Below are 24,229 nucleotides of genomic sequence, written 5' to 3' on the forward strand. Positions count from 1 at the left end.
GATGCGTCAAGAAATGCAGCACTAATACTGTATCCTAACGGAGTTTTACATCCCATCGACAGCGAGGTCACTAGAGACAGAGCACGAGTTCGATCCTTTTTCTTACTTTTTAAAGGATGCCATTCCAAAGTAACCATCCCAGTGTTTGTCTGGAACGATTTAGGGAATTACAGGAAAACTAAATCCTGCTGGCCAGCCGCGAATATGAACCGTCCTCCTCCCGAATGCTGGTCCAGTGTGCTAACCACTGCGCCATCCCATTCCGTCCTTAACTACGACTCACCTCGTTAGGCTTCAGAGTTTGAAGCAGAAAAGTTGCATCTTACAAATCTCCAGCAACAGTGTCCTGAAAGACGACAGGCAAAAAGAGGGGAAGTAATGTCCTGGTTACAGTTTACAACGGAAAACTTTGTCTGGCATGTACGAGTAGTTAGTGAGGTAGCATTCTTTCTCTATCAAAGAAACAGAATCAGAGAGGAAACGTTCATTGTTTACAACAAGTCTTCACGTCTGATATTTGAGTGACAAGTCAGCTTCAATTTTGCATCGCTTCCGAAGCATGGAACCTTTTTTAAAGCCAGACAGCTGTAGAACGTTATGTAACGTGTTCTCCAGGGGAAAGTAAATAGTGAAGCTGTCATCAACCGGAAAACTGATTTGAAGAACACAGTGATTCACTGTTTGGGGTAGTATCTCCTTGTTTTCCTCCGACCTCTGAAGTTAACCACCCATTTATGGGAAGATAAAATGTTTAGTAAAGAAATACTCCGAACCATTGCACAGCTTGGCATTTTTCATGTTAACATTGAATTACACAGATGAAAGAAGTCATACATGACTGATGAAAATCCCGGGGCTGAATGGGATCGAACTCTATACCTTTCCGTCCGTAGTCCACCGTGTTAACACCGAGCCACACTAAGCATAACAGACTAGAAACCCCTGGAAATGGGCACACGGATAATGGATGGCATAGAAGGGAACCGATGTCGATCAGAGAGAGAGAGACAGTGAGAAGCAGCGGACGGAGAGTGGATGCGAATGCGGACCAGTGAGCAGTAAGAGCCGGGTGCGTCAGCGCCGATATACCGGCGTGAATAAAGCGGCGAGCCGGCGATTCGGCATCCGGGTCCCGCAGCGCGCGGGCAGCCGTGATAGAAGACGCGCCGCGGCTTGACGAAAAATTTACGCCCCCACTGTGGAAAGAGTCCTCCCACACTCGCCACCAGGCCCTCACGGCACGCAGGCGCATAAAATCCTGACCACGCGGCGATAAATATCTGTGGCAGGAGTCTACGCTTCCACCTCATCGACGACGTAGTAACGTAAAGTATGAGCGCACTGCCACTGAGGAATCTTCGGATGTTGAACAAACAACGTATCGAGTTGCCCCCCCTCCTCTTCTCCCTCCCTCCATCCCCCCGCTCTCTCTCTCTCTTTCTCTCGCACACACACACACACACACACACACACACACACACACACACACGCACACACAAACATTCTGATGAAAGTATGTTCTGGTAGATCACTGTTACGCTAAGCTGCTTCAGCCCTGAAAAGCCGTCAAAAGTGAAACCTCTGCTAAAGTACATCTCGTACACGCCAGACGCCTCAATATTAACACATGGATAGGTTCTGAAGTGAAGTGGTACGACGATCGAGTTCCTGGAAATGCAGTTTCCATTACGTGAGGCAACATTAAATGACAGTAATGTGTGAAAAGGGCATGTTGTGCAGAGTGTTGTAACGCTATATTTGCCTACTCGATCACTAGATCTTTCTAATAGATAACATATGGGACATGAGACGACAATTCCAGAGTTATCCATAACCAGCATTAACTGTCCTTGTATTGACCGACCAAGTGCAAAGGCATGGAACTCCATTCCACAAATTGAGTTCTGGCACAGCACAATGCATCCACATTTGAATTCGCGCATTCAACATGCTGTCGGTTACACTGATTATTAATGTAGCAGCATTTCACATTTGCAGTGGCTTAGCTCGTGCGTATACTGTATGCTTGGGCTTATACAGATACCTGTTACAGAATAAAAATAATCGCACAACAAAGAGATTCAGGCCACCTTTACCGTTTTTATTAATACTGTATATAGTCGAACATCGTACACTAAACAAGCAGTAAAGAAAACCAAAGAAAAATTAGGAGTAGAAATTAAAGTTCAGGGAAAAAAATTAAACTTCGAAGTTTGCTGATTACATTGAAATTCTATCACAGATAGCCAAGGACTTGGAATAGCAGTTGAATGGAATGGACATTCTCTTGAAAGGAGGATGTAAGATAAACCTCAAGAAAAGCAAAACAAGGGTAATATAATGTAGTTGAATTAAATCAGGTGATGCTGAGGGAATTAGATTATCAACGAGACACTTAAAATAGTAGATGAGTTTTGCTATTTGGGCACCAAGATAACTGATGATGGCCGATGTAGACAGAATATAAAATGTAGACTGGTAAGGGCAAGAAAAGTATTTCTAAAAAAGAGAAATTTATTAACATCGAATATAGATTTAAAAGTTAGGAAGTCTTTTCTTACACGTGGTGCTACAGAAAAATGTTGAGGATTAGATGGGTCGACCACATAGCTAATGAGAAAGTACTGAACAGAATTGGCAGACAAGAAATATGTGACACAACTTGACCAAAGAAGGGTCGGTTGATAGGACAGATTTTCAAACACTAAGGGATCACCAATTTAATATTGTAGGGAATGTTGGGGGGGGGGGGTAAGAATCGTAGAGGGAGACCAAGAAATGAATACAGTAAGCATATTCAGAAGGATGTAGATTTCAATAGTTAGTCGGAGATGAAGAGCCTCGCAAAGGATAGAGAAGAATGAACAGCTGAATCAAACCACTCTTCGAACTGAAGATGACAACAACAACTGTCAAACAAAGCTTCACTGCAATTACAGGCTGAACCATGTGAGATATGCTGTCTATGCATCGCACGGACATATTCCTCAAATCTTCCTTTTGATTCTAGTAAAATATGTCTCTTACCTGGAAATGTATTTTCTTTGTGACTTGGTCTTTGGTCACGTCCCTTTTTAGCAACTCTCAGACATTCTCAGTGGGATTTAGGTCAGGAGAAATGCCTGGCCAATATATTAGAGGTATGTTTTTACTCTTCAGAAAATTTCTGCAGGCTTTGCCGTGTGGCAAGGTGCACCATCTTGCATAAATATTGGATGTTCTTGTTTGCTGAATCAATCTCTTGGCTGCTGAAACATCCGCTTACGTAGAACTTCATTGTCGAACTGCAGTCTCATTGTACCTTGAACGACGTAGAGTCTTCCCGGTCCTTTACGAGAAACTAAAGACCATAACATGATTGATATTGGATACTTGTTAGTATTTACAACGGAATCTTCATTGTGTTTTCCTGAAGGCTTTCTCATAATTGACTTTGTCATATTTTCAAATTTTGAATGGTCATTTCGGCACTGACGCATACCTATAAAACAAGTTGATACCATCTAAATTGAAAATGAAATATTTTCTATAATACAAAGAGAAAATATTAGGAAGATACTGATTTACGCTCATTCACAGTAAAGTGCCTGCACTTCTTAGCCCAATCCAGCTGTCGATTCATCATTCTGCCGTTCAGTCAGAGGTTATGAAGAGGTCTGCAACTTCTATAGTTCAAGTCAGTCAGTATTCTATGAACTGTTGTGGTAGACATGGAAACCCCCGCATTTTCTGGTTTCTTTCTGGTAGTGATATCTGTTGACGAAATGTCTTACAGCAGTTTCTCTTTCATCTTTTGCATACCAAGAGGCGATAGCTTCTTTTTTTCTTTTGGTATCAGGTATTCATTGCTACGCAGAATATTTCTGATATTAGCCACTGATTTTGTAAAGTCCACATTTTTTGCTATTTTTCGTTGTGAGAGATTGGTAATAGTTACATGATCTTTAGCAAGTCCCATTTTGTTGATGAAAGGTCTGTAGTTAATCCGATACCTGAAACTATTTTTATTTCATTTTATTTTACACGTCTAGTTAAGAAGGACCAAATTGAGGAGCAAATCTCCAATGTCATGAAACTTGTCTGTACATGAAACTACAAGATAAAACAAATAAGAGATAAATAAGAGATAAAATAAAATGTTTATGAACCCAAAACAAGACAAGCCATAAGTTTATGTAAAAGCAATCAACAATATAACACAGGAATCAGCTTGATTTTTCAGGGAACTGCTCGACAGAATAGAAGGCCTGACCCAAGAACAAACTCTTCAGTTTAGATTTGACAACGCGTTTACTACTGCTAAGACCTCTGAAAATCGAAAATGGATACAGCGGTATACTGCACACCATTCTGCACAAGAGTCAAGGAGGTGCGACATAAATGCAGATAGGATTTCTGCCTAGTATTATGTGAGTGAAAGCTGCTAATTCTTGGGAAGAAGCTGATATTGTTAGTAAGAAACGACAGTAAAGAGTGTAATATATATATATATATATATATATATATATATATATATATATATATATATATATACACTCCTGGAAATTGAAATAAGAACACCGTGAATTCATTGTCCCAGGAAGGGGAAACTTTATTGACACATTCCTGGGGTCAGATACATCACATGATCACACTGACAGAACCACAGGCACATAGACACAGGCAACAGAGCAGGCACAATGTCGGCACTAGTACAGTGTATATCCACCTTTCGCAGCAATGCAGGCTGCTATTCTCCCATGGAGACGATCGTAGAGATGCTGGATGTAGTCCTGTGGAACGGCTTGCCATGCCATTTCCACCTGGCGCCTCAGCTGGACCAGCGTTCGTGCTGGACGTGCAGACCGCGTGAGACGACGCTTCATCCAGTCCCAAACATGCTCAATGGGGGACACATCCGGAGATCTTGCTGGCCAGGGTAGTTGACTTACACCTTCTAGAGCACGTTGGGTGGCACGGGATACATGCGGACGTGCATTGTCCTATTGGAACAGCAAGTTCCCTTGCCGGTCTAGGAATGGTAGAACGATGGGTTCGATGACGGTTTGGATGTACCGTGCACTATTCAGTGTCCCCTCAACGATCACCAGTGGTGTACGGCCAGTGTAGGAGATCGCGCCCCACACCATGATGCCGGGTGTTGGCCCTGTGTGCCTCGGTCGTATGCAGTCCTGATTGTGGCGCTCACCTGCACGGCGCCAAACACGCATACGACCATCATTGGCACCAAGGCAGAAGCGACTCTCATCGCTGAAGACGACACGGCTCCATTCGTCCCTCCATTCACGCCTGTCGCGACACCACTGGAGGCGGGCTGCACGATGTTGGGGCGTGAGCGGAAGACGGCCTAACGGTGTGCGGGACCGTAGCCCAGCTTCATGGAGACGGTTGCGAATGGTCCTCGCCGATACCCCAGGAGCAACAGTGTCCCTAATTTGCTGGGAAGTGGCGGTGCGGTCCCCTACGGCACTGCGTAGGATCCTACGGTCTTGGCGTGCATCCGTGCGTCGCTGCGGTCCGGTCCCAGGTCGACGGGCACGTGCACCTTCCGCCGACCACTGGCGACAACATCGATGTACTGTGGAGACCTCACGCCCCACGTGTTGAGCAATTCGGCGGTACGTCCACCCGGCCTCCCGCATGCCCACTATACGCCCTCGCTCAAAGTCCGTCAACTGCACATACGGTTCACGTCCACGCTGTCGCGGCATGCTACCAGTGTTAAAGACTGCGATGGAGCTCCGTATGCCACGGCAAACTGGCTGACACTGACGGCGGCGGTGCACAAATGCTGCGCAGCTAGCGCCATTCGACGGCCAACACCGCGGTTCCTGGTGTGTCCGCTGTGCCGTGCGTGTGATCATTGCTTGTACAGCCCTCTCGCAGTGTCCGGAGCAAGTATGGTGGGTCTGACACACCGGTGTCAATGTGTTCTTTTTTCCATTTCCAGGAGTGTATATATATATATATATATATATATATATATATATATATATATATATATATATATATGTGTGTGTGTGTGTGTGTGTCAGAATACCCAGACAGGAGTCGAGAAGAGGTTCGCAAACTTACGCCAACCTCTGCCCGAACCGCCCGCTTCTGAGCCACAACTAGCTTTTGAGATTGGGAAGAATTATCCCAAAATATAATATCGCACGTCATAAGCGAATAAAAATAAGCAAAGTAACTACTTTTGGTGTCGAACTATCACTTACTTCAGCTTCTGTTAGAATGGTAAAAATGACAGCATTAAGTCTTCGAACAAGATCCTGAACGTGGGCTTTCCACAAAAGTTTACTATCTATCTGAACACTTGGAAATTTGAACTGTTCAGTTTCACTAACCGTGAAATTAAAACGTCGGATTTTGTTGAAATGTGTGTTAGACTGTAAAAACTTACTCTTTCTATCATTTAGCGTTAGTTTATTTTCTGCAAGACATGAACTTATGTCGTGAATTGTACTATTTGAAACAGTGCCATTGTTGCACACAACAACCTTTGCTACCTAGCTGGTGTCACCAGAAAACAGAAATACTTCAGAATCACCTGTAATAGTAGAGGGCACATAATTTACATCAATAAGGAACAGGGGCAGCCCTAACACTGATCCCTAGGGCAGCACCCATTTGACCATGCCCCACGCAGACTCCACATCATAGTCACTCTCAACACTGTGAATTAGGTTAAGTTCACTAAAATATTAGTCAATAAATATAAAACCAACAGTCCTACTCAGAAAAGGTTAAAATAAACTAAAGCTATTTTTTATTCATACTGTGAATAAAAATATTTATTTAGAGCCAATTTAAGATATAATTTTCAATAGCTGAAGATGACAACAGAACTCACTGGCTGTGTGTTTTCCCCTCTATAAATACAAATGATACCATTATTTCAACGACGACAAAGCGAAACAATTGTTTTAATGGAATCCCTCAACAAGAACACAAATAGTCATAAAAATACCTACAGTCTTCGTAAAAATATTAGTAACTTTGAACTCGTCAAATATTACGCAATTTCATCAATTTTATGAAGTGGTCATATTTATTAGACCACGATTAGTTACTAGCCAGTGGGCAGAACATCCTTAGGTAAACCAAGGAAAAGGTGGGAAGAGCAATGATTTCAACCAGTAGTGCGAAACAAGCAAATACGTAATACACGCACAAAGAAAGAATAATGTAATATATATACAGCCTTCTAAAAGTCTCTATAGTTCTCATACATCGTCTTTCTTTTTCTGAACATTATTTTATGGTTTTGGCAACAGTAGGTCTTCGTCGGAACGAGTTAAGCCTTACAGTACATTAATAATAATAGCAATTTTAAGAATTCTGGTGTGCTGATCAGCGGGGAGACGCTTCAGATACTTAAAGGATAATAATTCCTACAAATACAGGGAAGCATATTTTCATCATTGCGGTTGTGTTCAACGCTAGTTTGTATATAGCCGAATATATTTGAAGACAAGAGGCGATAGCACAAAATTATGGTACTTACTGAAGTAGATGAATACTTTCTCATGCCTGACCGTTGAGAATGAAACTTGTAACTCGGCACACAAATTTATTTAGATTGCGCCAGTGAACAGTTGGATGCTGATTATTGATTAACGATAAAATTTGTTTTCTTGAAACGGATCGTGTATCTTTTTTGTTTTCTATAAATTATCCTACTCCCAATCACAGCGGCGAAAGTGAAAAATGGTTACGCATTCTGTCTAAATAAAATCATGTGTTCCTAATTTAATTTGTGAATCATACTGGAGGGAATATTTTGGCACTGCTGTTCGATATGGCTGGATATGGAAGCAGCAGCAAGGATAGCCAGTGGAGCTCAATCAAATCTAGGTACGTCCTTCTGCTTTTAAGGACTAACGTTTGAGATCTTCAAGCACTGTCGCAGTGAGTGGATTTATGAACTGTAATTATTTGTTGTACTTTGCTACATTTACTTCTATTCGTGTACAGTAATCATTGTAAATGTATCAATCGTACAATGCCGATGGAAAATGTTTATAAAGTTGCAAGAGAAATACTTATAACTTTACGCTCTCACTTGTACCTACCAGCGTAATATTTTTCAAGTGTAACGAATTTGTTTTTTTCTTGCAGGTGAAGCGCTGTCTTGTCACAGAAACGCAGATATAGGTAAGTGAAAAACCTAAATTTTACGCTTTGAACCAAATTTTTGTCTTTGTTTAGATTTGACGGCATTACGTTATCTGGTAATTCTTAAGGTAACATTTACTATCATTGACCTCTAACGTTGGTAGCCCTGCGAATCGAGGGTTTATATATGCTTTTATAACGCTGTCTCGTTACATTTGTGCCTTCAGTAGGACATGGTGTTCACTTGTCGAATTATCGGTAATTTTCGTACGCATCCCACGGCTGCATTCCTGTATGTTGTCTGGAAATTTTTAGTCTTTCTCTTTCATCTCTTTTCTGGCTCTCTCGTTCAAAACGTACTATTATGATGACTATGTGATGACGTATTTGTCCATGGTTCTATTTTTGACATACAGAAGTAGGATACTTCACCGATACCAAAAACCAAATCTACGTTAATCTGCGAATCCACCTGACGTTGTCAGGAAAGAGGCTGCTGTTTTAACGTAATTTATTGAATACAAAATTTTAATATAAAATTTTCCACTGCGAAGATCACAATTTAAATTATATAACTAAACCATGTTTATTTTTGGTGGTGTACAACAACCATATTAAGACAGTTCAAATCGTAAAAAAAGTTGAATGTACATTGAAAAACATCATCATTAACAGCCATCATGCAATGACGTGCATTCAGGTTGTTACAGTTTTCACGTATCATTCCACGCTGGTTGTGCCTGTGGCATTTTACTATTAACCAACAACATGTGCATATATTGTAAGGATGACTATTTTATATGCCATGTTGAATGATTCCTTTGTAAGCAAGGCTATTTACATCCTGATTGGTTAACGCAATCGTGTTTGTTTTTTGTAGTAGTAGCTGATGTCTCGATGACATTGTTTTCCTCTCTTTTCAGATAAATGTATTCGCATTTCAGAAACAGAACCGTTAAATTCAGTCCAGCTCTAATATACGTTATTTCTCAGGATCAAGAATTCTTTTGAAGACAGCTGAAATAGTTAACTAGTGAAGTACATATGTTATTGGCTGTTGCCAGCGGTTCTGCCTACCCACCATTGCAGCATTCTGCCCCCCTAGCCATCAAATTCCTCTCCCCCTCCGGGACACTGCCAAAGTAGTGCCTACGTGAACTGCATCAGTGTGCATCTTCTCGATGCATGTAGGGCGAATTGTGCAACACTCCTTCCTGTACATTCTATCTTCGCTTCTCCACTGCTCCACAGGGAGACTGCTCGTGTGCTAACACACAAGAGAGCCAAATGTAGTACACACTTTCCTACGAACCAGACCTACATGATTTGCCACGATTTCGCCTGTAACCTAGTTGGAGACTGGACTAACTAACAATAGATCGAACAGTTTCTGCATGCAACTTCTAAACGCAGCAGTGAATTTTCTGAAATGCTTGATACCGAGCAGTGTTAATAATCTTGTATTACTACCGGTTTCGGAATTGTACTACTTTCTCGGCATTTCTGTCAACCAAAAGAAAGCAAAAGCAATGAAGGATAGACACGAAAATACATCGTTTGCTTATAGATCGTATATGAATTATTACTTACGAAAAAATTAATACTAATAACGTATAGTAACAGTTACCGACCTGGAGAACGACATACTACACATGAAATCTTCACAGTTATGCACATATAATAGACACGAAGTGCTTTAACACTTACGAAGGTGTAACATCAGGTAACAGCTGATTGTCGTACGGTGTACGCCATGTTACGTATGGGATATCAAAGATGCTTGATACAAGAGGTATTTGAAGCACAGATATTCTCATTTGTGCTACTTCATATACCTTACACACAACAGTCTTTGATATGTATAATTACAGAACGAAATCTATTACATTATTTCAAGACAGTTGTAAAAAAATCGACAGTAAAAATTTCACAGCAAAGTGAAAAAGAAAATTTGGAAGATCTCTTGATTATGTAGGTGTAAATGTATATATTTTTGTCTAGGAATAAGCAGAGATATGACAATAGCATTGGGCTGACACTATACGCAAGCTGGTCCCCTTACGCACATACGGTAATTATTTCAGTGTCAAGTCGCAAATATTAACATCACATAAACTATAAACACAGGTCAAAAATATACATGTAACATCGTAGAAGATCGAGCTGACAACCATAAAACCGAGGACACAATGTTCAAACGTAGGAGTTAAACCTGAGAAATAATTTAAGGTTTCAATCGTTACACGTAAACTTGTTTATGTGGCCGAATCACCAATCAGTAAATGGATGTTCTGGCTATCTAAACATGCTTACGTTTGTATATTAGCAAACCTTTATAGCCCCTGAAGATGTCTTCCATAGAAGGAGACGAAACATTAGCAAGTTCCATATGCTTTAAACTGTTGTCTAGTACCCATAAAAGCAACATCTTCCAAAATATAAAGACTGCCTTCGATACACACCTTAGACATTCTCACATTGCCTTCTGCGCATGTACTCTTACAGTTGATACCACTGTAGTCATGTACACACCATTCGACCCCGACTTGAGTTGCACTCTGTCGGTAACTACGTAAGTCTGTTCTCTGCGCTACCGGTTTGCATCAAGAAGGAACAACGAACAGTGATTCGATTTATTAGATTGTAAGGGGTAAAAAAGGTTGAAACTCACCGTAGACTTTCAGCACAATACGGGAACCGTGCCGAGTCATGTAAACACTCAAGAGCTCCTTTTAGCGGATAGTTGATTTACCATCGATATGGTGGCGTCTTCTTTGGACATTAGTCTTGATGAACTCAGATTCAGTTAAGTATCTGCGCAATTGGTATGAGGACCTTTTACTGAAGAACTCAAGGTCAAATGGACTGACAGTTGCCAACGCTTACTCGACCATTTCAACATGAAAGGGGACTCAATACTTACCTCCAGTGTTGATAACTTTTACTATCTGTCGAATGATCCGTCTTCGGTATACTTTGAGTCTAACAAAAGTATGATGAGAGCAAAAGTATGATGAGTAACCAATTAAGAAGTGATGAGTACAAGGTGCGCCAGCATCTGGTGCCAGTGTTGTGGTGCGCGCTGCCGTCGTAGACACCCCCGCCTAAGAGGAGAAGGCTGGCATGGCGCTGCTGTGCGGGTTGCCGGCACGGCCGGGGCGCCTAGTCCCGTGGATGTGCTGTGGCAGTGGAGGGCGAGACCGCAGGCCCAAGTTCGCAGACTGCTGCGGACTGCGGCTTGGCTTCCTCCCTCGCCACGCAGCGGCATGTGCTGCGGCTCACGAGCAGACAGCCCAGCCCCCAACACGGCTGCATCCCTCCCAAGGCATGCCACACATTTTAAACTCAGTTCTAACCGTTGCTAACCTCGTGGTTACATGAAAATGCTCCAGCCATAAAACGTAGAGAACAGCTAGCTGATCATTAGAATACAACACGTAATTTTGTAAAATGCATTTTGATGAACAAATGTCACGATTGTATTTGCTTGATTTGTGAGTTTAGACTGTAATTAACGACCATCAGAACTAAAAATAAAAAAAAAAATAAAAAAATCAAAAGGCCTCTTAAATCTAAGCAACTAGAAATAGATTAAAAATTGGGGTGGACAGATATTTAATTTTTTAGTTATCTTATATTTTTAATACTTTTCTAAATTTTAATTTTTACGAAGGTTGGTCAATAAGTAATGCAACACACTGTTTTCTCGATTTCGGTTGAAAAATATAAAAAAGAGAAAAAAACGAAATATGTTATGGAACAACGTTGAATTTTCCGGTTTCAGCCTCTATACTTGCATGAAGTTCTGATACGTGGCGACACTATACGTAACCCTCAAATTGGAATCTGTAACAGAGGTTCGTTCCAAGTAGAGAGCTGTCACTTGTTTTCTTTTGGCAGAAAACCAGAGATCGTAGATAATCTAGGCACATTCAGAATGTCTGTGGGGACCTGGCAGTGAACAAAAGCGCGGTGAGTCATAGGGCGAGGCGCCTGCCACTATTGGAACGAGGCGCTCGGATCTGTGCGATCTAGTGCGTGCTCGCTGGCCACACACTGCCGTTACTCTTGCAATGTTGCAACGTGCGGACACTCTCTTTCGAAATGATCGACGGATCGTAATCATTCACCTCGCTGCTTAACTTTTCCTACTCCATGATAATGCAACACCTCACACAAGTCTGCGCATCCGAAAGGAGATCACGAAACTTCATTGGACTGTTCTTCCTCATCTACCCTGCAGACCACATCTCGCACCTGCCGACTTCCATCTGTTTGGCCCAGTGAGGGATGCACTCTGCGGGAAGCAGTACGTGGGTTATGGGGACCAATAGATAGAGATTAAGCAGGCGTGACGGTCCTCCCAGTAAGGTAGCGTTACGCCACCATATTAAACAGAGAGTCTGTTAACAATTCGGTTTCATAACCAGAAGAGTGGGAATTATGGGATGTAGTGGAATTCTGAATTAAACCAACCCGCTTTCAGAAAAACATGTATTGTATTACTTATTGACCACCCTCGTAATACTAACTTTGAATTCTGTATTTACTGAATTTTTACTTCTGATGATGATTTGTTAGAGCCAAACCAGTTAATCGCCATATGCGATCAAGACATTTGTGAATAAAAAACGACAAGAAGTACTTGCGACTAATGTGATTTTCCTATATTTAATAAAATACTACTAAAACCTAGAAAACAATTCCTACAAAATAGATCCGCAAACAAATACTTGTTGAAAATAGACCATTCTGACTTATGACATCCACCTGGTTGTCGACACTGCAAAATACATATTCATTCTTACTCGCACTTTAGTCGTTCTCGCAAAGAATCAGGAAAGTGGGCGTACACACGTGACTGTCGATGGTTTGGTCACTTGCATGGTATACGTGCCCATGCAGCGAGTTCACGTTATTGATGGGCGTGGGGAACATCAATCCCTTTAATGCCCCATAACCAGAAATATCCGGGCTTAAGATATGGCGGGTGAGAAGTCTACCGGATCTCCTCGATTAGTCAAATCTCAATAAATACGTCAGGTACTGTCGGACGAGGCGTAGAAGGTAATGTTGTGCCACGCTGTGCATAAGAAACTCCTGCTGTCATATCCGATAACAGGACTCCATTTCTACGTTTACGTTCTTCACACTCCACAGAAACACTAGCAATGTTCTGAAACCAGCACATGCTGAAAACGATACGTAGAAAATGGCTGGTGTAGGAGAGAGCTGTAAGTTCGAAGAAACATCATGGCATATTAAAACTATGTACAGGAATGCGGCTCAAACCTGGGACTTTCGCCTTTCACGGGCAAATGCTCAACCGACTTGCTATCCGAGCATAGTTCACGAGCTGTCCTCACTGCTGTAATACCACCAGTTGTTTCATATCGGCGCACAATCCGCTGCAGTGAAAATTAATTTTGGTGAATTCAGTGTCTGACAACAACATCATAACTGGAGGATTAAGTGCAGATACAAGCCCAACCAGTAAGCAGTGAGCAGTGAACGTCAACATATTCCACTGAATTCTCGCCGTTCTCGTCACAAGTAAAACAGCCCGTATATCAACCAATTTTAGCGTCTGGGTATATTTTTACATGACTTTCTATTTTTCACATGCACTATCACCAGTAATCCACGACACGCTTTCTTAACATACTGTATAGACAATGAAAAGACTTTCAAAATCTTTTCGTACGTACTGAATTTATAAATTCCATTATGCTTGTATGTACAGGATGTGGCAAAACATCCTCCTTAATTTAAAGTTCAAATGGATCAAAATGAAGAAACTGTATTAACATGAGTGATATCTGAACCGTGAGAAATGTTCATTTTTGTGTCACTCAAACAACGACTTTCAGTAATCCGTATTGCCGAAAGCGACTTTGGAAATTCTACATCACCCTAACGAGCACTTCCTGAGGAATCAGGCCAATTTATTTCCGTATCGCATTCTTTAGGGTAGGCAGAGACCTCGGCCGTTGTTTGAACTCGTCGGTCTTAAGATGCCCCCGTAGGAAAAAATCTGTGTGTGTAAGGCCCGGTGATGGTGCTGGCCAGGGGACTCTGCCACATGACGAAATTAAGGGCCCGAAAACCACCTGTCTCGGCATTTGGAAAGAAATTTTACATGCGTGAGGGGTGATCCTGTGCTGTTGAAACGATACCTGAACAAACTGCAGCTCATTGAGTATTGGTGTACAAAAAGTGTTGATCATGTGAGCGTATCGTTAAGAATTTACTGTCACAGAGGCACTAACCTCTTTAAGGAAGTGGGGACCTCTCATGCCGACTCTTCCAACCGTGCGCGATACAGTTGCACAGTCATTATATAGTGTATTTTCACGGTAGTTACGAGAATTCTGTCAGCTCAGTTCGGTATTTTGATGATTCTCGCACCCTGATGAAGGAAAATGTGCTTCATTACTGCGAAGGACGGTGTTTTGCCGCACTCTTTAATACACATTTTAGTAATATACAAGCAACAGAAGTCCATATTATGGTTTATTTGTAGAAAAATTACTTTTAAAATGGCAGAAGACGTTATATTTTCATAATTTTTGACAAGAGGATAAGTATGAAATAAAAAGCTTCACGGGCTTCTATCTTGTATATATCACAAGAACTAAAATAGTAGGATACGCAGTATGGGGATTTCAACCGCCATCTGCCCGCCAGTGCCCTACGAGAGATTGATTTCCGCGGCCCTAGGTACACTAATAGTCTGATACCAACATAAGACCCAGAAAGCCGCATGTACATCTCCTCAAACGAGATATCCGCCACAATTTTGAAACTTACGGACGCCTTCGATGCTGCCCACTCTTACTTATTATAGCGTCTTAAAAAGAAGGAAAAAACTTACAAAATCGGTTACTTCTGAAATTGGCATTTCGTACAGATATACACGTGATTGCTTATATCATGAGGAACACGAGAGAGAGAGAGAGAGAAACAGGGGAGAGAGAGAGAGGGGGGGAGAGAGGAGAGAGAGAGAGAGAGAGAGAGAGAGAGAGAGAGAGAGAGAGAGAGAGGAGGGGGGGGGAGAAAAAAGAGAAAAGAGAGAGAGAGAGAGTTTACTGTTTGGCCCTTCAGATTTCCAGTTCATAAATTCCGTGTCATTAGAGTTCCCCTGTGAGAGTTACTGTTTAAAATAACGGGCGCCGAAACTGATTTTATTACGTATCGATATAACTCTTCCAGAACAGTGAACAGTATATATCATTAACGAAAATCGGCCCCTTCCATCTCGTCACTTTTACGTGATTGCACTCCGATTATTTGAAAAAAAAATACATATATTTTGCGGATACGACTTTTTTGTTTTGTTCATGCGGTAACACGTCCGCTCCAGTGATGGCATGCAAAACGCTACATTTTCTGCAAACTGCAAAATAAGCGCACACATGAGTGGCCTGCTAGGGGCCGTTTATGAAGGTGAAATACCATTTTACGTTTTCTGCCAAAAAAGTCGGTGCTTTAATGTTACGGTCGAAGAGACGTTTCAATTTACTATAGAGGAGCATAATAAAACTCGGTAGGGAACTGACGTGGAACGGGCAGCTTCACAGCTACTTCTGGCCCTTGGGGTGGGAAACTGCTCCGAAAAGGCAGAAGAATCAGCAATGATCAACGGCATGAGGATATAGACGCCAATGGAAGCCACTTCATTGAAGACGGATATTACGTACCTGTAGGATACGTGATCTGTAATTCCAAAACTGTCATGATGATCTGATTATTGTCAGAGGTTCGAACACGACTCGGTTCTAGTCGGGAGTTGTTTTCCTCTGTTACCCTCTGCGAACTCGTTGTAACAGAAACGTGTCGTTAGTTGCCGTCTTCTTTCACTCACGCTTGTGCCGTACCTGTGGTTTGCGTATTCCTCCAGTTTATTACACTCCACGGGGGAACTGGTCAGTGGCACAGAGCTCCAAATGCACTTACGCAGTCGCCTTGTTTTCTACCCGGAGTGCAGTTCGTGTGTCCTACTCGAGCGGATTTGGTACAACTCTCCAGTTCCTTCTTTTCAGACTCTGTGGAACAGTAAGTCGCCAGCTTTTCGATATCCCGTAGTGTTAAAAGGGGGTTTTAGTAGTGCTGCGACAAGAGGTCGGAACACAGCTACGGCAGTCTGGCGACCGTTAGTCGCCGTGCCTTCACCTTGCCGCTGCAGAGGCCGGCCGCCGTACGGCAGAACTGCCGTGTTTGTTTGTAGTGGCCTACTTAAGGCAGTGGTGTGACGATTCCGTCTGGCATTATTGTAATACAAGCAGTGAAAATTTTGCAGCGTAACCTATTACCATTACCGGCATTACAGCCGTGGTGACTCTTCGCCTCTATGTAGACAAATATGTAAGGGAGAAAGAAAGAAACCACTGAAATGGTGCATCCACGAGCACGGCTATACCCAAAACTCACTACGTTAACAAGAAAATATTTGTGTGTAATGCCTTCACCAATCATGAAAAAAAAATTAACGAGTAACGAATACTTTGCATCGGCCAGTCATCGCGAAATCGCGAGCGCTGTGGTGAATCTATCGAATAGCTGTGGAGACTAATGGCACCCGGTTCTGGCGCTGCAGTCCGGAACCGCGGGACTGCTACGGTCGCAGTTTCGAATCCTGCCTCGGGCATGCGTGTGTGTGATGTCCTTAGGTTAGTTAGATTTAAGTAGTTCTAAAGTTCAAGGGGACTTATGACCTAAGATGTTGAGTCCCATAGTGCTCAGAGCCATTTGAACCTAATGGCACTGGCGCACCTTGTACTGTCCGCCGCGCTCTGTGCCGTGGCCCGCGGACTACAAATATAGGAGTTGTAGTTGCAGACAACAGAGCAGCGAAGGGCGCCGCCTGGAAGCGGGCAGTCGCTCGCGGTGTGCCGGTATGTTTGAGCGTGGCGTGTCACGGCGTCCATCAGCTGCCGAATGCTGCCGCAGCACGCGACCGCCTGTGTGGCGTGGCGTGGAGTGGCGGCTGTGCTTGTTACGCGCCTAGCGTGAGCTCAACTGCGCGGTCACACGGCCTCTCGCCGCCCACCTCCTAATAACACCGCTTCTCCTTCTCCCCGCCCTCTGTTCACTCGAGAACTGCTGTCATTTACTTTACGAGGTGCATTCAAGTTCTAAGGCCTCCGATTTTTTTTCTAATTAACTACTCACCCGAAATCGATGAAACTGGCGTTACTTCTCGACGTAATCGCCCTGCAGACGTACACATTTTTCACAACGCTGACGCCATGATTCCATGGCAGCGGCGAAGGCTTCTTTAGGAGTCTGTTTTGACAACTGGAAAATCGCTGAGGCAATAGCAGCACGGCTGGTGAATGTGCGGCCACAGAGAGTGTCTTTCATTGTTGCAAAAAGCCAAAAGTCACTAGGAGTCAGGTCAGGTGAGTAGGGAGCATGAGGAATCACTTCAAAGTTATTATCACGAAGAAACTGTTGCGTAACGTTAGCTCGATGTGCGGGTGCGTTGTCTTGGTGAAACAGCACACGCGCAGCCCTTCCCACACGTTTTAGTTGCAGTGCAGGAAGGAATTTGTTCTTCAAAACATTTTCGTAGGATGCACCTGTTACCGTAGTGCCCTTTGGAACGCAATGGGTAAGGATACGCCCTCGCTGTCCCAGAACATGGACACCATCATTTTTTCAGCACTGGCGGTTACCCGAAATTTTTTTGGTGGCGGTGAATCTGTGTGCTTCCATTGAGCTGACTGGCGCTTTGTTTCTGGATTGAAAAATGTCATCCTCGTCTCTTCCATTGTCACAATCGACGAAAAGAAAGTCCCATTCATACTGTCGTTGCGCGTCAACATTGCTTTGCAGCCATGTGGTCGTCCGTCAGCATTCGTGGCACCCACCTGGATGACACTTTTCGCATTTTCAGGTCGTCATGCAGGATTGTGTGCACAGAACCCACAGAAATGCCAAATCTGGAGTCGATCTGTTCAACAGTCATTCGGCGATCCCCCAAAACAATTCTCTCCACTTTATCGATCATGTCGTCACACCGGCTTGTGCAAGCCCGAGGTTGTTTCGGTTTGTTGTCACATGTTGTTCTGCCTTCATTAAACTGTCGCTCCCACGAACGCACTTTCGACACATCCATAACTTCATCACCACGTGTCTCCTTCAACTGTCGATGAATTTCAATTGGTTTCATACCACGCAAATTCAGAAAACGAATGATTGCACGCTGTTCAAGTAAGGAAAACGTCGCCATTTTAAGTATTTAAAACAGTTCTCATTCTCGCCGCTGGCGGTAAAATTCCATCTGCCATACGGTGCTGCCATCTCTGGGACGTATTTACAATGAACACGGCCTCATTTTAAAACAATGCGCATGTTTCTATCTCTTTCCAGTCCGGAGAAAAAAAAACGGAGGTCTTAGAACTTGAATGCACCTCGTAAAGCCTGCACCACGCGGAGCTGAGACGCTTAAGTGTGCTGCGTTACAGCGACGTTCTCTTTGACTAATGCGTTTCCCAATACCACAAAAAATAATTAGTAGTGGATATATTAGAGCATGAAACAATTCCTTGTTTTCAAATCATGTGATTGTAAATGAATGCAAGTACTGTAGAGTCTGTTATTATCTATGAGGATGATGGTAATGACCTTTGGCCATACCACACCACACTTTTGGAACCAGTGCTCATATTTAATTGGAACAGTTTGGATAAAAATCACAAACAACATAAAAACACAATTAATAAATTTAATTAAAATTGGCCAGGTGCGAGTAAGACTCACGCGCTGAGGGTTCTGTACGAACTTACACTACTGCCCATTAAAATTGCTACACCACAAAGATGACGTGCTACAGACGCGAAATTTAACCGACAGGAAGAAGATGCTGTGATATGCAAATGATTAGCTCTTCAGAGCATTCACACAAGGTTGGCGCCGGTGGCGACACCTACAACGTGCTGACGTGAGGAAAGTTTCCAACCGATTTCCCATATACAAACATCAGCTGACCGGCGTTGCCTGGTTAAACGTTGTTGTGATGCCTCGTGTAAGGAGGAGAAATACGTACCATCCTGTTTCCGACTATGATAAAGGTCGGATTGTAGCCTATCGCGATTGCGGTTTATCATATCGCGACATTGCTGCTCGCGTTGGTCGAGATTCAATGACTGTTAGCAGAATATGGAATCGGTGGGTTCAGGAAGGTAATATGGAACGCCGTGCTGGATCCCAACGGCCTCGTATCACTATCAGACGAGATGACAGGCATCTTATCCGCGTGGCTGTAACGGATCTTGCAGCCACGTCTCGATCCCTGAGTCAACAGATGGGGACGTTTTGCAAAACAACAACCATCTGCACGAACAGTTCGACGACGTTTGCGGCAGCGTGGACTATCAGCTCGGAGACCATGGCTGCTGTTGCCCTTGACGCTGCATCACAGACAGGAGCACCTGCGACGATGTAGTCTAAGACGAATCTGGGTGCACGAATGGCAAAACGTCATTTTTTCGGATGAATTTAGGTTCTGTTCATAGCATCATGATGGTCGCATCCGTGTTTCGCGACATCGCGGGGAATACACAATGGAAGCGTGTATTCATTATCGCCATACTGGCGTACACCCGGCGTGATGGTATGGGGAGCGGTGGTCTAGCGGTTCTAGGCGCTCAGTCCGGAACCGCGCGACTGCTACGGTCGCAGGTTCGGATCCTGCCTCGGGCATGGATGTGTGTGATGTCCTTAGGTTAGTTAGGTTTAAGTACTAAGTTCTAGGGGACTGATGACCACAGATGTCAAGTCCCATAGTGCTCAGAGCCATTTGAACCATTTTTTTGGTATGGGGTGTCATTGGTAGAACTTTGAACAGTGGACGTTACATTTCAGATGTGCTACGACCCGTGGCTCTACCATTCATTCGATCCCCGCGAAACCCCGCATTTCAGCAGGATAGTGCACGACCGCTTGTTGCAGGTCTTGTACGGGCCTTTCTGGATACAGAAAATGTTCAACTGCTGCCCTGGCCAGCACATTCTCCAGAGCTCTCACCAATTGAAAACGTCTGGTCAATCGTGGACGAGCAACTGGCTCGTCACAATACGCCAGTCACTACTCTTGATGAACTGTGGTATCGTGTTGAAGCTGCATGGGCAGCTGTACCTGTACACGCCATCCAAGCTCTGTTTGACTCAATGCCCAGCCGTATCAAGGCCGTTATTACGGCCAGAGGTGGTTGTTTTGGGTACTGATATCTCAGGATCTATGCACCCACATTGCGTGAAAATGTAATCACATGTCAGTTCTAGTTAATATAATTATCCAATGAATACCGTTTATCATCTGCATTTCTTCTTGGTGTAGCAATTTTATTGGCCAGTAGTGTAATTACGTACAAAGTAAGTCCAGCTATTCCGCGAATCGAGGATCTCTGTTGTTGACATTCACACTGGCAAGATATTGGTCTCAGGGGTTCCAGGACTGAAGTCGTTTAACAAATGAGAAATATTTCTTTCGTGTGATATAACTGCGAATTAACAGTTTTTGTGTTTCGTTTAACTATACTGTGAATCCTTTCCTCTTGCCAACTTTTATGATTCTTCGCCTAAGGAAAGTACGCTATAATTTTTACTAAGTGAGTTTGCGACTGTCAAAATATGTGACGTACATGGCCTTATCTGTTGGTTACACTGACTTAGAAGCTCCCATTTATTACACCGCCAAGTGACCATAGACATCAGTATGTGATGTATATTTCAACTTGGTATTTCTACCCGTACCTGAGAAAAATGGGTCTTAAGAGACGAAAAAACTGTCTGACAACAAATGTCAAGAATTCTTTTTCGTATGGTATAATTACAAATAAACAATTTCTGGAATTTTTTCCTTCGCTTATGTTGTAAAACCTTACTTCCTGGAAAATTTCATGACTACAGATCAACGGGAGGTGTCCTGTAGCTTTTGCTGAGGGACTTCGCATCAAAATATGTGACATAAATGGCCTTCTCTATTGGTTGCATGGGCTTAGAGGTTCCCTTTTATTACATCGCCAAAAAACTATAGACCTCAGTATCTGATATATGTTACAGCTTGGTAAGTCTATCGGTTCCTGAGAGAAAGGGGTCTTAAGAGATGGACAGTCAGACAGTCAGTCTGATAACAAATGACAAAATAATTTTTTCTCGAGTGATGCAATTACAAATTGACAATTTTCAGATTTTTCCTTTATTTGTTCAGTGAAACCCTGATTCTTGGAAAATTTCATGATTTTACGTCCACGGGAAGTACACTGTAGCCTTTAATGTTTGCGAATATCAAAATGTGTGACATAAATGTCCGTATCTTTTGAATGCGTTGAGTTAGAAGCTTCACTTTTTTATATCATCATGGGGCTGCAGACATTAGTAAGTGACACAAATCTCAACTTGATACGTTAACCAGTTCGTGAGAAAAAGGACTTTGATCAATTGTAGACAGACAGACCTAGTAACGAAGTGATCTTATAACGGTTCCGTTTCGATCACGGAATTTGTTACAACTGGAAGTTGCAATAAAAATGGAGAAGTCAATGGAAATAATTAAAATATTATAGGTCATGATCGGTGGAATGAAAAGCAAGAGCTAGCCACTATGTGACACTAAAATGTCCAGCCTGAAGTCCAGATACTACACAAAATATTGAAATATTCACCTCATTCGTCTTGCAATTAGTCAAAACAAAAAACTAATCATCTCTTAAATTTACTTCTTTCCTGCTATCACAATATAATGTACATTAAGTTAAAATGATGCATATAGTGATTTGTACACCACAGTCATCACAGACAGAGGAGGGGAGCAGAGGGGTATCACCCTCTCACCGGACTACGTAGATATGTGTTGGGGAATAGTTTCCCTATTCGGTGATAAATCAGATCACTTCATCCGGTCCCAATGACCAGTTCGAGGTGGGTCACCGCTACATTGTGACTTACTGCCCCGCACTGTCAGCCAATCCTAGTGCCAGGGTTGTATGACTTTGACTCACCTTCAAGGAAGTGGCGTGACCGAGTGAGGTGGCGCAGTGGTTAGACACAGGATTTCCATTCGGGAGGACGACGGTTCAATCCCGCGTCCGGCCATCCTGATTTAGGTTTTCCGTGATTTCCCTAAATCGCTCCAGGCAAATGCCGGGATGGTTCCTTTGAAAGGGGACGGCCGACTTCCTTCCCCATCCTCCCCTAATCCAATGAGACCGACGACCTCGCTGTCTGGTCTCCTTCCCCAAACAACCGAACTGAACCGAAATGGCGTGTCACATCATCATTCCTGTAGGCTTGCTTGGATGCTTGGTTTGCACAATTTTCTCAAATGCCCACGTGTCTTGGAACACAGTGGAATAATACACTCTTCCTTAGTACCTGAAGAAGCACATTCTCCTGAAGTGTATTTTTTTCTCTGCCGCAGTCATTTTATCATTGCTTGTGGGGCATTATTGGAATGGGAGAAAATGAGAAACTTTTTGCTCTGAAAATGACTCATCTGCTTCAGTGCCTTCAAGATCGAATGGAGCTCTGTGGTAAATACTGGGAAGGTGAATCTTGAAGATACAGTTGCGGGACACCACTGAACAGGCAAGTGAGTCCCCTTGCTTTGAATCGTCAGTAGGCACAATTTTAAAAGTGGTTTGTCCGTTCAAAATTTTACAAAACAGATATTGAAAGGTAAAATCTAAAGTGCATCCTTTGCTAAAATTTGTAAATTTTTTGAAGCAAATGAGATACTTCTTTAATCAATACTTCGTACAAATCTCTTTTGCCGATGTAGTTTCCAAATAGCACTTGCAATGTAATTTTCTGAGTCAAGTTTCCCAGTTCATGCTGGGCAATGTTAGTCCCGTATACAGGAAATAAATGTTGCTTACAGATGCTAGAATCTAGCATTGCCGTCCTTGTCAAAGTTCCAGTGGAAATGCTATGCCATTGCCTTCCTCCGGCCTGTTTTGAAGTATAAGTTTTGTAGTTGTGTCGTTTGGGTGACTGTGATGAATGCTTGTACGGTTTAGTTCTATGTTTGTGTTTCGTTATGGATGAGTGGAAGGGGGAAGTGAAACCGCATGCCTGCCCGTAGCTCACTTATCTCGAGCAGCACTACAAATGGCCGTGGGGCTTAAGGTCCCCATCTCAGCGACGGATCGCCACCAAGGGAGTCGCATGCCGTCATTCCCCGAGACACGGAGGTTTGGAATTTTATTGAGGGCGCTGTTGAAATCTGGTGTTCGGAAATCATAGCCCAGTCCTCCTCTGTCTTGCCGCCGAAACACTGGCGGTGAAAAGTATGTGAAGTCTCATGTTTCTGAGAGATGTGAAGAATAAAGCCTGAAATCAAGAGTTGTAAAAAGTGATTGAGGAATCGATGTGGAAATCCTTGTTTTAAAATTTTGATTATATGTTTATACAATAATTTCTTTAAGTTCGTAGTATACTTTCATTTCAGTTGAAAGAATTAAAGCATCTACTAACCATCCTACTCCTGAAAAACGTGACAATTATCTTAGAGGTTTCTGTGCAGTTATCATCTCGTTTTCTAGTATTTAGGAAATTATTTCTATCAGACCTGAATTTTTTCTAGAGGAAGGAAAATTTTTCTTTACGTGGTAATGCTCTAAGGTGATGTTTTAAATAATTTTAGATGCATGATTTACAGAAAAATATTTGCCCATTTTCAAAACGTACTTTGTACTCTCGACATCATTTTATGGGATAAAATAACTAATTACGAAATATTCTCTGTTCTAATAAAAAGTAAAATGATCATTCGATGATTATGATGCAAAATAACAATAACAATATTCAATTATACAATGGAATAAAGGGAACCAACCACATCTCTGTATTCTGATGTCACGAGCTGGTGCACGCTTCTATAGTGGCCTTTTGATATTTCCATTGTGATGCCCAACAGTTGGCAGCATCTGCTCATGATGAAAAGCTGAACTTTCACAAATATGTACCTCAAGTTTCCACCGGAAAAGAAATACGTCTGTTGCAGCTAACACAGATCAAAAGTTAATGTACACGATATTAGCCAGAGTATCTGAGAGGGTTAACTGAGGTGGCGGCCAGTCCACTTGAAAAATCTTTCTTGTTTTGCG

The 24,229-nt window shown here is 42.7% G+C and overlaps 1 long non-coding RNA gene across 1 annotated transcript in view; it reads left to right on the forward strand.

The window, feature by feature from the left end:
- Positions 1–24,229, forward strand: part of LOC126161622 (uncharacterized) — a 542,501-nt gene that overhangs the window by 421,064 nt on the left and 97,208 nt on the right. Inside the window, exon 3 of the long non-coding RNA XR_007534936.1 lies at positions 8,122–8,157. This is a non-coding gene — a long non-coding RNA (uncharacterized LOC126161622). The remainder of the gene's footprint in view (positions 1–8,121; positions 8,158–24,229) is intronic.

Source organism: Schistocerca cancellata, chromosome 1 (assembly GCF_023864275.1).
Source record: "Schistocerca cancellata isolate TAMUIC-IGC-003103 chromosome 1, iqSchCanc2.1, whole genome shotgun sequence".
Taxonomy (NCBI): Eukaryota; Metazoa; Arthropoda; class Insecta; order Orthoptera; family Acrididae; genus Schistocerca; species Schistocerca cancellata.